Below are 14,624 nucleotides of genomic sequence, written 5' to 3'. Positions count from 1 at the left end.
AAGGTCAATGGCGCCGTCTTCATGATTGTCCTCCATGTAGCAACTATTACAACTACTTTGAAATACTACTCAACATGAAATTTAAAGACAACCATAAGGCTCCCGCCGGTTGCCACAATACAATAATGATCATCTCATACATATTCATCATCACATTATGGCCATATCACATCACCAAACCCTGCAAAAACAAGTTAGACGTCTCTAATTTGGTTTGCATATTTTACGTGGTTTAGGATTTTCGAGAGAGATCTAATCTACCTACGAACATGAACCACAACGTTGATACTAATGTTTTCAATAGAAGCGTAAATTGAATCTTCACTATAGTAGGAGAGACAGACACCCGCAAAGCCTCTTATGCAATACAAGTTGCATGTCGAACGAGGAACAAGTCTCATGAACGCGGTCATGTAAAGTTAGTCCGAGCCACTTCATCCCACTATGCCACGAAGATGCAAAGTACTCAAACTAAAGATAACAAGAGCATCAACGCCCACAAACCATTGTGTTCTACTCGTGCAACCATCTATGCATAGACACGGCTCTGATACCACTGTAGGATAACGTTGCATAGAAAACAAAAATTTTCCTACCGCGAACACGCAATCCAAGCCAAGATGCAATCTAGAAGACGGTAGCAACGAGGGGGTATCGAGTCTCACCCTTGAAGAGATTCCAAAGCCTACAAGATGAGGCTCTTGTTGCTGCGGTAGATGTTCACTTGCCGCTTGCAAAAGCGCGTAGAAGATCTTGATCACGATCGCTTCCGGCGCCACGAACAGGCAGCACCTCCGTACTCGGTCACACGTTCGGTTGTTGATGAAGACGACGTCCACCTCCCGTTCCACCGGGCAGCGGAACTAGTAGCTCCTCTTGAATCCGACAGCACGACGGTGTGGTGTCGGTGGCGGTGGAGAACTCCGGCGGAGCTTCGCTAAAGCTACGCGGGAGATATGGAGGAGAGGGGGGCAGCTAGGGTTTGGGAGGGGGTGGCCGGCCACTTCAAGGGGGCGGCCAGCTTGTGGTCTTGGGGTGGCCGGCCCCCTCCCTTGGCCCCTCATTATATAGGTGGAACCCCAAGTGTTGGACTCCAAGTCTTCGAATAAGACCCGAAACCAAAACCTTCCATATGAAAAGGAAACCTACCTAGGGTGGGAATCCCACTTGGGGTGGGATTCCCCCCTTCCATATGGGGGGGTGGCCGGCCCCCTAAGGGGGAGTCCACTTGGGACTCCTCCCCCACTAGGGTTGGCCGGCCATGGAGGTGGAGTCCCACCGGGACTCCACCTTCCTTGGTGGTTTCTTCCGGACTTTTCTAGAACCTTCCATAGAACCTTCCGCATCATTTTAATTCACATAAAATGACATCCTATATATGAATCTTATTCTCCGGACCATTCCGGAACTCCTCGTGATGTCCGGGATCTCATCCGGGACTCCGAACAAATATTCGAACTCCATTCCATATTCAAGTTCTACCATTTCAACATCCAACTTTAAGTGTGTCACCCTACGGTTCGTGAACTATGCGGACATGGTTGAGTACTCACTCCGACCAATAACCAATAGCGGGATCTGGAGATCCATAATGGCTCCCACATATTCAACGATGACTTTAGTGATCGAATGAACCATTCACATACAATACCAATTCCCTTTGTCACGCGATATTTTACTTGTCCGAGGTTTGATCTTCGGTATCACTCTATACGTTGTTCAACCTCGTCTCCTGACAAGTACTCTTTACTCGTACCGTGGTATGTGGTCTCTTATGAACTTATTCATATGCTTGCAAGACATTAGACGACATTCCACCGAGAGGGCCCAGAGTATATCTATCCGTCATCGGGATGGACAAATCCCACTGTTGATCCATATGCCTCAACTCATACTTTCCGGATACTTAATCCCACCTTTATAACCACCCATTTACGCAGTGGCGTTTGGTGTAATCAAACTACCTTTCCGGTATAAGTGATTTACATGATCTCATGGTCATAAGGACTAGGTAACTATGTATCGAAAGCTTATAGCAAATAACTTAATGACGAGATCTTATGCTACGCTTAATTGGGTGTGTCCATTACATCATTCATAAAATGATATAACCTTGTTATTAATAACATCCAATGTTCATGATTATGAAACTAATCATCCATTAATCAACAAGCTAGTTAAGAGGCATACTAGGGATTTCTTTGTTTGTCTACATATCACACATGTACTAATGTTTCGGTTAATACAATTATAGCATGATATATAAACATTTATCATAAACATAAAGATATAAATAATAACCACTTTATTATTGCCTCTAGGGCATATCTCCTTCAGTAACAACTCTGTGTGTACCAACTCGTTGGAACTCCAAGTGCAGAGTGTTGTAGCAAGCATCTTTTCCCCATAAGGGTGACTCGGAGTTTTATAGCAAACTTCCGGGAAATTGTCCTAGAAGCTAAATTCTTCCTCTCCTCTTCTAGCAACATGCAAATGAAAGTTCTTGCTTTGCGTCTTCAACTCCACCGTGTGGTTGTCAAGCACAAGATTTCGTATTAGTAATAGGAAATACATGTATAAAATAAGTAAACTAAATTAAATAACCTAAGAAAATAAAGGCTAATGGTTTTTGGGTTTTGTGTATGTACGTGGAAAAGGTATTTTTGGTATTTTCGGATTAAATAATAGTGGTAAATGTAAAATGTGGTAATAGTGTTGGAAAGGTGTTTCTAATGTTTTAAAATGGACAGGGGTTCATGGGTTCACTTGTCTACTCTCTTTTTAAGTTGTAGTAGATACAAATAATTCGTCAATAACATAATATTGGTGGAAGTTCAACATGTGTTTGATAAGCATTCGTATGGGCATTACGTCCGAACATAGAGATGGTGCAACACATATCTCTTATACTTCTCAAGAAAGAGAAAAATCCAAGAAATCTTGAATTAATAATTAACAGAGTATAGTTTTAAGTAATTTTACATAATGTTTGAATATCAAATATACTACCTTGAACAAACAAGATTATCATACCGTCACATGATAATTATAACAGATGTATTCACTTTATCCCTAGCGAGGATTTTTTGTCATTATTTAATTACTACCACCATGCTACTCCATCTAATACGCACTTCTCCCCACACATGCTCTTGCATACAATTTGGATCAAAACAAGTACTTAAGAACGATGTACATGATATGTATCTATCAATACAACTTACACATAATAGGTTCCAATCTCATATATCAGTATCGTAGAATAAAGATCCACCAGATATGAATTACATATATGACCATAATCATGTTGGACAGCTCATATGGTACTACATCTATGAAGAACAAGAAATAAATTGATCAAGCTACTGCCACAAACACATAATTCAGAAGTGGACTGCTCCCTCTTCATCATGGTGATGATGGTGGAGACGTTGGAGAAGTGGATACCCCTCCGGCGGAGTTTCCTCCTCCAATGTTCGATGGTTCTTGCTCTATTTTGGTGTTCACTGTTTCTGTGGTGCTCTCCTCGAGGAAGCCTTGAGAAGTCCTTTATATAGGATTTTTAGGTCAGACGGAGTCCGTGGGCAAAAGAATCAAGCGAATCGGATGACTGAGGAGGGAAAGTCACCTGCTGGCGCCCCCTGGCTAGGAACGCCACCAGGGCCCTTTTGGCCCTCCTGGCCCATCTCTTGATGAAATATTGATAACCCCGAAATCCTAGCTCAATTTGACTTCGTTTAGGTCTCCAAAAGTTAAAAATACACAAAACATGATTTTCCTGTCGAGCAGAGTTATAAACAAAATGAGGAGAATCATGTGTAAATCCCAAAAATCAATATAAAACATGGATATAATATCATATATGTTGCAAATATGTGAGAACAAACTACAAAGTTCATGCATGCATTTTACATGCATCACCTACTGTAAGGGTACATTGCCCCTATGTGTGGTTTTGGTAATTAAAGACAACCCCATGGACTAATGTTTTCATTGAGTTTATATGAAAGAATATTTCATAGGTAATACTTGTTGTCCATGTGTTGGATTCAAGTATGGATGTCATGAAGATAAAAGATATACCTTGAGTATTGGCATCTGATACGTCTCCAACGTATCTATAATTTCTGATGTTCCATGCTAGTTTTATGACAATACCTACATGTTTTGCTCACACTTTATAATGATTTTATGCATTTTCCGGGACTAACCTATTAACAAGATGCCACAGTGCCAGTTCCTGTTTTCTGCTATTTTTGGTTCCAGAAAAGTTGTTCAGGCAATATTCTCGGAATTCGACGAAACAAAAGCCAAACCTTCTATTTTACCGAGACGGACCCAGAACACCGAAGGAGAGACGGAGAGGGGCCAAGGGGGCCCCACACCACCTGGCGGCGCGGCCAAGAGGGGGGGGGGCACGCCCAGCTATGAGGTGGGCCCCTCGGGACCCCTCCGACGCCGCCCTTTCGCCTATATATTCCTCGCGACGCGAAAACCCTACATCATTCAATCATATTCCAGAAAGACTCCAGGGGCGCCGCCGCCATCGCGAAACCAAGATTCGGGGGACAGAATCTCTCTTCCGGCACGCCGCCGGGATGGGGAAGTGCCCCCGGAAGCCATCTCCATCGACGCCACCGCCTCCATCATGCTCCGTGAGTAGTTCCCCCATGGACTACGGGTTCTAGCATTAGCTAGTTGGTACTCTCTCTCCCATGTACTTCAATACAATGATCTCATGAGCTGCCTTATATGATTGAGATCCATCTGATGTAATCAGTGTTGTGTTTGTTGGGATCCGATGAATTATTACATTATGATCAGTCTATCTATAAAGTTTGTGAAGTTATTGTTGCTGCAATCTTGTTGTGTTTAATGCTTGTCACTAGTGCACGAGTGGCATGATCTTAGATTTAAGCTCTATAATTATTGCTTAGATTGTATCTACAAATTGTTTGCACATATCTATGTCCGGAACCCGAGGCCCCAGAGTGACATCAACTGGGATAACTGGAGGGGATGGCTTAGATATGAGGATCACATGTTTTCACCAAGTGTTAATGCTTTGCTCCGGTGCTCTATTAAAAGGAGTACCTTAATTACCAATAGTTTCCCTAGAGGCCCGGCTGCCACCGGCTGGTAGGACAAAAGATGTTATGCAAGTTTCTCATTGCGAGCACGTATGACTATATATGGAAAACATGCCTACATGATTAATAAACTTGATGTTCTATTTTAATGCTATTTCAATCCTATCAATTGCCCAACTGTAATTTGTTCACCCAACACTTGTCACTTGTTATTGGAGAGTTACCACTAGTGTAGATAGCTGGGAACCCCGGTCCATCTTCCATCATCAAATACTCACTCGGTCCTATATGCCATTAGAAGTAGTATCAACTATTTTTTGGTGCCATTGCCTCTGTGTTACTGCTACTGCTGTTATGTTACTGTTACTATTGCTCTCATATTACTGTTGCTTTCACATCACCCCTGTTACTAGTGCTTTTCCAGGTGCAGCTGAATTGACAACTCAGTTGTTAAGGCTTATAAGTATTCTTTGTCTCCCCTTGTGTCGAATCAATAACTTTGGGTTTTACGTCCTCGAAGACTGTTGCGATCCCCTATACTTGTGGGTTATCAAGACTATTTTCTGCCGCCGTTGCCGGGGAGCATAGCTCTACTCATAAGTTCACCTGGGGAGTACACTCTACCTCTCTCTCTCTCTGTTTTTATTTTATTTTGTTTTGCTTAGTTTACTTTTGTCTAGTTTAGTTGTGCTTAGTTTATTTCTGTCTAGTATTATTTTGCTTAGTTTACTTTTGTCTAGTTTGTTTTTGTCTTGTTTTATTTTTCTTATATACCCGAAAATCCATAAAAAATTGAAAAACCGAAAAATTAAAAACTATTGTTATGGAAGAACCCACAACCATGATGGAGCTTATAGAATTATATATGAATTATAGAGAATCAAGAAAGGGTAAAATCATGAGTGCCGTGTTAGAAAAATTGAATACAATTGCTAAAATCTTGCTTAAACGCCATGATATAAACTGTTGCTCTAAACAGGATACTAAACATCTTAAATTCCAATGTGGCTTTAGTGAAGAAGTTTTAATTATGAACTATCATTGGAATAACTATATTCATCTTGGGTTCGAAGAAGTAGAACAATTTGTTTTATTTATGGGAGCCTCCGAGATAGAATCCTTCATGGCTAAAAATTATGAAACTTGTATTGCTTGTAAAGACCTTAAAGGTTATGTCTCTTCTATCTTTGATTTTTGCATATAAAGTTACAGCAATAATCCTTATATCATTGATTATAAAGAGAGACTCATTCGTGCACAAGAATGCACTCACAATTTGCAGGAACCTGTGAAAGAAGAAATTGATGAACCTGAAAGCTCGTTGGATGAAAAAGAGGAGGAGAGTGATGAACAAAAGGAGGAAGAATGGATTAGCTACCCATGCCAACCTTCTAATGAGAGTAACTCTTTATCTCCTACACTATTTGATTGTCCTCCATGCTTACCAAAGGAGGATGAATGTTATGTTCCTGTGGATTCTCTTGAAATATTCCCTATGAGTAAAACTTGTGAGAATAATTATGGTACTGTTATAGATGATAATCCATGCTATTTTGATAAATCTTATGATAATGCTTTGTTTGTGCCTGATATCGAAATGCATGGTACTAAAGAGTTTTGCTTGGCAAATGTTTATGATAAAGCTCTAGATGATGGTCCTATGTTACTTGGTAATATTAATTGTACTACTAATGAAAATGGGATTGGAGAGGTCTTGACTTTATCTAGGAGCCCCATATCTTTTGAGATTGATCAATCATCTTGTTATATTATTGATAAAAGTGGGTTTGAAAGTTTTAATCCCATTATTTTTGAGCTTGATAAAAATTATGTGTTTGTGGATCATGAAAAACATGCTTTATGTGATAGTTATATTGTTTAGTTTATTCATGAAGCTACTGAAAATTATTATGAGAGAGAAAAATATGGTTGTAGAAATTTTCATGGTACTAAAACACCTCTCTACATGCTGAAAATTTTGAAGTTACTCGTGTTTTATCTTCCTATGCTTGTCACTTTGTTCTTCATGAATTTATTTTTGTACAAGATTCCTATGCATAGGAAGCGGGTTAGACTTAAATGTGTTTCTTATTTGCTTTTGATGCTCTCTTTTGCTTCAACTCTTATTTGTTGCAAGAGCATCATTAAAATTACTGAGCCCATCTTAATGGCTATAAAGAAAGCACTTCTTGGGAGATAACCCATGTTTTTATTTTTGCTACTGTTTTGTTGTGTCTTGTAAGTTGTTATTACTGTAGCAACCTATCCTTATCTTTATTTTATCGCATTGTTGTGCCAAGTAAAGTCTCTAATAGAAAGTTGATACTAGATTTGGATTTCTGCGCAGAAACAGATTTTTAGCTGTCACGAATTTGAGTAGGTCTCTCTGTAGGAAACTCAGAAAAATCTGCGAAAATTCATGCGTGTTCCTCAGATATGTACGCAACTTGTATTAGTTTTGAGTTTTCTGATTTGAGCAACAGAAGTACCTCGAAAAAAATCATGTTTACTGGCTGGTCTGTTTTGATAGATTCTGTCTCTGTTTTTTGCATTGTCTCTTGTGGACTTTAAGTAAGGCTTTCTAGATGTGGAGAGCTGTAGCTAATTTTTTATTGTGTTCTTGCAATGTGTCACTACAGGACTAAAGTGGATTAAAGTTTTTTGAGTTCTAACCCCTCTAATGAAGTTTATGAGAAGTTTGTTGTGGCAGAAGTTTTCAAGGGTCAAGAGAGGAGGATGATATATGATCAAGAAGAGTGAAAAGTCTAAGCTTGGGGATGCCCCCGTGGTTCATCCCTGCATATTTCAAGAAGACTCAAGCGTCTAAGCTTGGGGATGCCCAAGGCATCCCCTTCTTCATCAACAACTTATCAGGTCACCTCTAGTGAAACTATATTTTTATTCGGTCACATCTTATGTGCTTTACTTGGAGCGTCCGTGTGCTTTTATTTTTGTTTGTGTTTGAATAAGATCGGATCCTAGCAATCCTTGTGTGGGAGAGAGACACGCTCCGCTTTTTCATATGAACACTGGTGTTCTTCGTTTTACTTTTAATGTTCATGGCGAAAGTTGGAAGCTACTGTACTTATTGTTATTTGGTTGGAAACAGAAAATGCTTCATATTGTCTTGAATAATTTGATACTTGACAATTGTTTTGAGCTCTCAAGTAGATCATGTTTAAGCTCTTGCATCATGTAGTCTAAATCTATTAGTGGAGAACTACCGTAGAGCTTGTTGAAATTTGGTTTGCATGATTGGTCTCTCTAAGGTCTAGATATTTTCTGGTAAAAGTGTTTGAGCAACAAGGAAGACAGGGTAGAGTCTTATAATGCTTGCAATATATTCTTATGTAAGTTTTGCTGTACCGGTTCATACTTGTGTTTGCTTCAAACAACCTTGCTAGCCAAAGCCTTGTACTGAGAGGGAATGCTTCTCGTGCATCCAAAACCTTGAGCCAAAACCTATGCCATGTGTGTCCACCATAACTACCTACTATGTGGTATTTTTCTATCATTCCAAGTAAATACTTCATGTGCTACCTTTAAACAATTCAAAAGTTATTATCTCTTATTTGTGTCAATGTTTTATAGCTCATGAGGAAGTATGTGGTGTTTTATCTTTCAATCTTGTTGGGCAGACTTTCACCAATGGACTAGTGGCTTCATCCGCTTATCCAGTAATTTTGCAAAAAGAGCTGGCAACGGGGTTCCCAACCCCAATTAATTAACTTTCATTAATAATTCTCTTCACATGTTTTGCCCTGATTCATCAGTAAGCAACTTAATTTTGCAAATAGACACTCCTCCATGGTATGTAAAATGTTGGAAGGCACCTGAGGATTCGGTTAGCCATGGCTTGTGAAAGAAAAAGGTTGGGAGGAGTGTCAACCATAAATAAAACTAAAGTACATGTGTAAACAAAAGAGAAGAGGGATGATCTACCTTGCTGGTAGAGATAACGTCCTTCATGGGAGCCGCTCTTTGAAAGTCTGTTTGATGAGGGGGTTAGAGTGTCCACTACCATTCATTGACAACAACAAACACCTCTCAAAACTTTACTTTTATGTTCTCTATATGATTTCAAAACTTGAAAAGCTCTAGCACATGATTTAATCCATGCTTCCCTCTGCGAAGGGCCTTTCTTTTACTTTATGATGAGTTAGTTTACCTACTCCTTTCTATCTTAGAAGCAAACACTTGTGTCAACTGTGTGCATTAATTCTTACATGCTTGCTTATTGCACGTATTATATTACTTTGTGTTGACAATTATCCATGAGATATGCATGTTGAAAGTTGAAAGCAATTGCTGAAACTTAAATCTTCCTTTGTGTTGCTTCAAAATCTCTTATTAAGAATTTATTGCTTTATGAGTTGACTCTTATGCAAGACTTTTTGATGCTTGTCTTGAAAGTACTATTCATGAAAAGTTTGTGCTATATGTTATCTATTTGTTAGCAAACTATAGATCATTGCCTTGAGTCACTTCATTCATCTAATATGCTACCAATAGTATGGTCAAGATTATGTTAGTAGCATGTCACTTCAGAAATTATTCTTTTTATCGTTTACCTACTCGAGGGCGAGTAGGAACTAAGCTTGGGGATGCTTGATACGTCTCCAACGTATCTATAATTTCTGATGTTCCATGCTAGTTTTATGACAATACCTACATGTTTTGCTCACACTTTATAATGATTTTATGCATTTTCCGGGACTAACCTATTAACAAAATGCCACAGTGCCAGTTCCTGTTTTCTGCTGTTTTTGGTTCCAGAAAAGCTGTTCAGGCAATATTCTCGGAATTCGACGAAACAAAAGCCAAACCTTCTATTTTACCGAGACGGACCCAGAACACCGAAGGAGAGACGGAGAGGGGCCAAGGGGGCCCCAAACCACCTGGCGGCGCGGCCAAGAGGGGGGCGCGCCCAGCTATGGGGTGGGCCCCTCGGGACCCCTCCGCCGCCGCCATTTCGCCTATATATTCCTCGCGACGCGAAAACCCTACATCAATCAATCATATTCCAGAAAGACTCCCGGGGTGCCGCCGCCATCGCGAAACCAAGATTCAGGGGACAAAATCTCTCTTTCGGCACGCCGCCGGGACGGGGAAGTGCCCCCGGAAGCCATCTCCATCGACGGCACCGCCTCCATCATGCTCCGTGAGTAGTCCCCCCATGGACTACGGGTTCTAGCAGTAGCTAGTTGGTACTCTCTCTCCCATGTACTTCAATAGAATGATCTCATGAGCTGCCTTACATGATTGAGATCCATCTGATGTAATCAGTGTTGTGTTTGTTGGGATCCGCGAATTGTTACATTATGATCAGTCTATCTATAAAGTTTGTGAAGTTATTGTTGCTGCAATCTTGTTGTGTTTAATGCTTGTCACTAGTGCATGAGTGGCATGATCTTGGATTTAAGCTCTATAATTATTGCTTAGATTGTATCTACAAGTTGTTTGCACATGTCTATGTCCGGAACCCGAGGCCCCAAAGTGACAACAACTGGGATAACTGGAGGGGATGGCTTAGATATGAGGATCACATGTTTTCACCAAGTGTTAATGCTTTGCTCCGGTGCTCTATTAAACGGAGTACCTTAATTACCAGTAGTTTCCCTAGAGGCCCGGATGCCACCGGCTGGTAGGACAAAAGATGTTATGCAAGTTTCTCATTGCGAGCACGTATGACTATATATGGAAAACATGCCTACATGATTAATAAACTTGATGTTCTATTTTAATGCTATTTCAATCCTATCAATTGCCCAACTGTAATTTGTTCACCCAACACTTGTCACTTGTTATTGGAGAGTTACCACTAGTGTAGATAGCTGGGAACCCCGGTCCATCTTTTATCATCAAATACTCATTCGGTCCTATATGCCATTAGAAGTAGTATCAACTATTTTCTGGTGCCATTGCCTCTGTATTCTTGCCTCTTGCTGTTGTGTTACTGTTACTATTGCTCTCATATTACTGCTGCTTTCACATCACCCCTATTACTAGTGCTTTTCCAGGTGCAGCTGAATTGACAACTCAGTTGTTAAGGCTTATAAGTATTCTTTGTCTCCCCTTGTGTCGAATCAATAAATTTGGGTTTTATTTCCCTCGAAGACTGTTGCGATCCCCTATACTTGTGGGTTATCAGCATCAAGATCATCGATTTGAAGACATATATTTGATATGATCAAGAAAAAGAAATGAAGATGGAGTTCTTATGTGGAACTAAATATTAGCCATGCTCTAGCTTATGTGTTAAGAAATGAATGATTATGATCTTGAGTGCAGGATATGGCTCTATATCAGTGACATGATATGGCTCTAATTTGGTGTCATGATAGTGCAGGCTGTGGTTGACTAAGATTTAGAGCATGCAATCAAATAGAGAGTTTTTTATACACCTCAAGATAGTATGATAGAGCATGAGAAGATACAAGTTGACCAATACGAAGAGTGAGGAATAACTAGATTCATGTTTGGTCAACACATGAAGCATAAGAATGTGCCACGTGAAGTCATGTGGTATGGTAAGCTTTATCAATTATGCTTTATGAACTAACCCAGCATATGTGTGCCTTTGTGTTGTCTAGATGGGTTAGGTATCTTTCCATGGGCGTGCATCAAAAGTGAGATTTCATATAGGCCATGAGAGGATGAGATCAAGTGGCTATCACCATCAAGGTTGAGTTGGGCATGTTCAAGATGGGCATCTCAAAGGATCATATGCTTGAAGCTTTGTCGTCCTTTTGGTGATAATGGAAATGTGAATATGTTCTTAATGAAGCTATCCCATAGTGGCGTATGGGGGAGCAAATTATGTGTCTTCACGAAGTAACAATTATCTAGTGAGGCTTTCCGACTTGAATGAAGCATGAAGCATCATCATCAAAATCAAGCGGGGTGCGCAAGGCAAAGGTATGGCCTAGCTAGGTTTTCCTTTTAACGATCTCAAGGTGGTTGAGACTGGGTTATAGGGTAGATAGTCAAGAGAGGCTTTCGGTTGGGTAACTTGATCACAACGTCTTAGGGAGCTCAATCGTTTATATTCTTTTCATATCCCTATTCTTTTTTCTTCTTGGTGTTTCTCTGTGTGAGGTTCTTAAGCTTGTTTCTAGCTTTACAACAAGCCCAAGTTCATCGAAAACTGAATCCATATGCATCTTCTATTGTGTTTTCGAGTTTGGAGGTTTTACCGATGTCTCTTTTATAGATAGGTCAAAACATTCATATTGTGGTTTTTACTCCATGGGTGGACAATGATGTTTCTATGCATAAAGTTGTAGGGCTTGTTGTTCTGATTCCAACAAGCCCAAGATAATCGAAATTGAAGTCCAAATGCAAAAGTTATCATCATTTTTTATATTCTGTCTGGATTTCCGGCGTAGAAACTGGCTGTGCCAGTTTCCCCGCCGAAATCATTCCGGTGTGCCGGTTCATTTCCGATATATGCCAAATGGCGTACCAGTTCATCATTTCGGCGAAACCGGAATGATTCCGGCAAGACGAAATGATTCCGGCGTGGGAACCGGCAGGCCATTCCGGCGTGGGAACCGGTGGTGCCAGTTTCCTCGCCGGTTTCACCTTCTGGTTCCGGCGTAGGAACCGGCGTTGCCGGAACTTTCCGGCAGACAGACTGGCTGCTTGTTTTTTTTGCCCCAAACAGTCATATTTTTTAGGGGCTATAAAAGGGGCTTCTTCCCCAAATGTTTTCTAGGGTTTTTGAGCACGTTTTGACCACGATTGTTGAACCTCTTGAGCTTGCTTCCTCTCCCTTCCCTCCTATGATTCTTGCATATTCTTGGGGGATTTGAAGGAGGAGATCTAGATCCACAACCTCCTCCAATCCATTCCTCCTCCAAGTGAGGGGAACTCTTGGGATCTAGATCTTGGAGTATTTTGTTGATTTCCTCCATTGTTCTTCCTCTCTAATTCAATCCTAGCATTTGTTGCTTTTGTGGGATTTGAGTGTGAAGGATTTGAACACCTTTGGTGTTCTTGCTTTGCATCATTGCATAGTGTTGATCTCTCCACCACGATTAGTTCGAGTGAGAGACTGTGAGCTTGTTATTCTTGGAGGGTAACCTCCTAGTTGGCTTGGTTGGTATCCCGGTGACCTCTTCCTGGAAGGTTGTGAAGAGGTCCGGGCTTCTCCTTCGTGGAGCTTGTGAAGTTGTTGTGGAGCTTGACATCTCTGGAGTGGAGGAAAAGCTAGCCATTAGGAAAGGGCTATTCCTTCGTGCGATAGGCCCAGAGAAGAAGGTGAGCCTTAGTGGCGTTCGGAAATCCTTCGTGAGATCCCCACCTCTCCAAGCGTGATGTACCTTCTTGCAAAGGAAGGTAACACGGGAATACATCTTCATCTCCGCGTGTCTCGGTTATTTCTATACCCGAGCTTACTTTCCTTTGTGATAGCCATCGAGTTTGAAGTATTTATTATATCTTGCTATCACTTGTTGTTCATATATATTGTGCCTATCTTGCTTAGCTACAGTTGTTGTTATTGCACTTAGTTGAGCCTAGCATATTTAGGGTTTATGCTTGTAAAATAAACGTTAGTTTAATTCCGCATTCTTACAAGCCAAATTCGTAAGATTTTTTAGAACGCCTATTCACCCCCTCTAGGCGACATCTCGTCCTTTCACCAACCTTTTTAAAACCTTATCGACGAGTTTCGTTGTTCAAACACTAGAACCAACACTGCATTGGCCGCCACCCCTGGTTTGTGTACGCTCAATACATATGGTTATAATGATGTTAATGGGAGTGTGGGAGATGGTATGGTGGTCAGTGATCATAATGAAGAAATTATTCTATCTACTTGTTGAAAGTTAGTAAAGATCCATTTGAAGTTGAGTTGAGTGCAACTATGGAGGGTTTATCTTCGGCTCTTCAATGGCGCAGCTTGTCGTTGATCGTTGGGTATCCTCCTCATGTGGAGAGTGTCACGAAAGAATAATGGAGAGTGTTGATCCAAAATGCATTAGGTGTGATTCGATTGTACATCAGCCACAATATGTTCCACCATGTTGCAAACGACACAAATGTTGCATGAAGTGGGTGTGAACCGAAAGGCAGCAGAGGTGATTTGATTAAATCAATTAATCGTTTGAATTCTTATTAAATATTACTCCCAAGACAACCAAGCAGTTAATGATTAGTGATTTCCTTACCATTTCAAATGCATATGAGATGAGATAGAAGTTGGAGTCAATGTATGAGAGGAAGACAACTATGAACAAGGCCACGATAACCAAAAGGCTTGCAAATCTTGAGTACCGTGATGGCAGCGGCGTGATTGAACACTTGAATGTCTTACATGAACATCACCTTCGAGGATAAGTTGCAAGCATTTTTGCTGCTGAGTTCCATGCCCGACAGTTGGAACATGCTTGTTGTGTCAGTTAGCAATTCAACTCGAGATGGGAAGCTGACTTTCGAGAAGGTGAAAAATATAGCATGGTGAACAAAGAAGCCAGAAAGAGGGGAAATTTGAGGCCTCCTCATCTGAAGCGTTTGCGGCCAAATCACATG

The sequence above is a fragment of the Lolium perenne genome, chromosome 1 (assembly GCF_019359855.2).
Source record: "Lolium perenne isolate Kyuss_39 chromosome 1, Kyuss_2.0, whole genome shotgun sequence".
Lineage (NCBI taxonomy): Eukaryota > Viridiplantae > Streptophyta > Magnoliopsida > Poales > Poaceae > Lolium > Lolium perenne.
Note: the sequence above shows the minus strand (reverse complement) of the source record.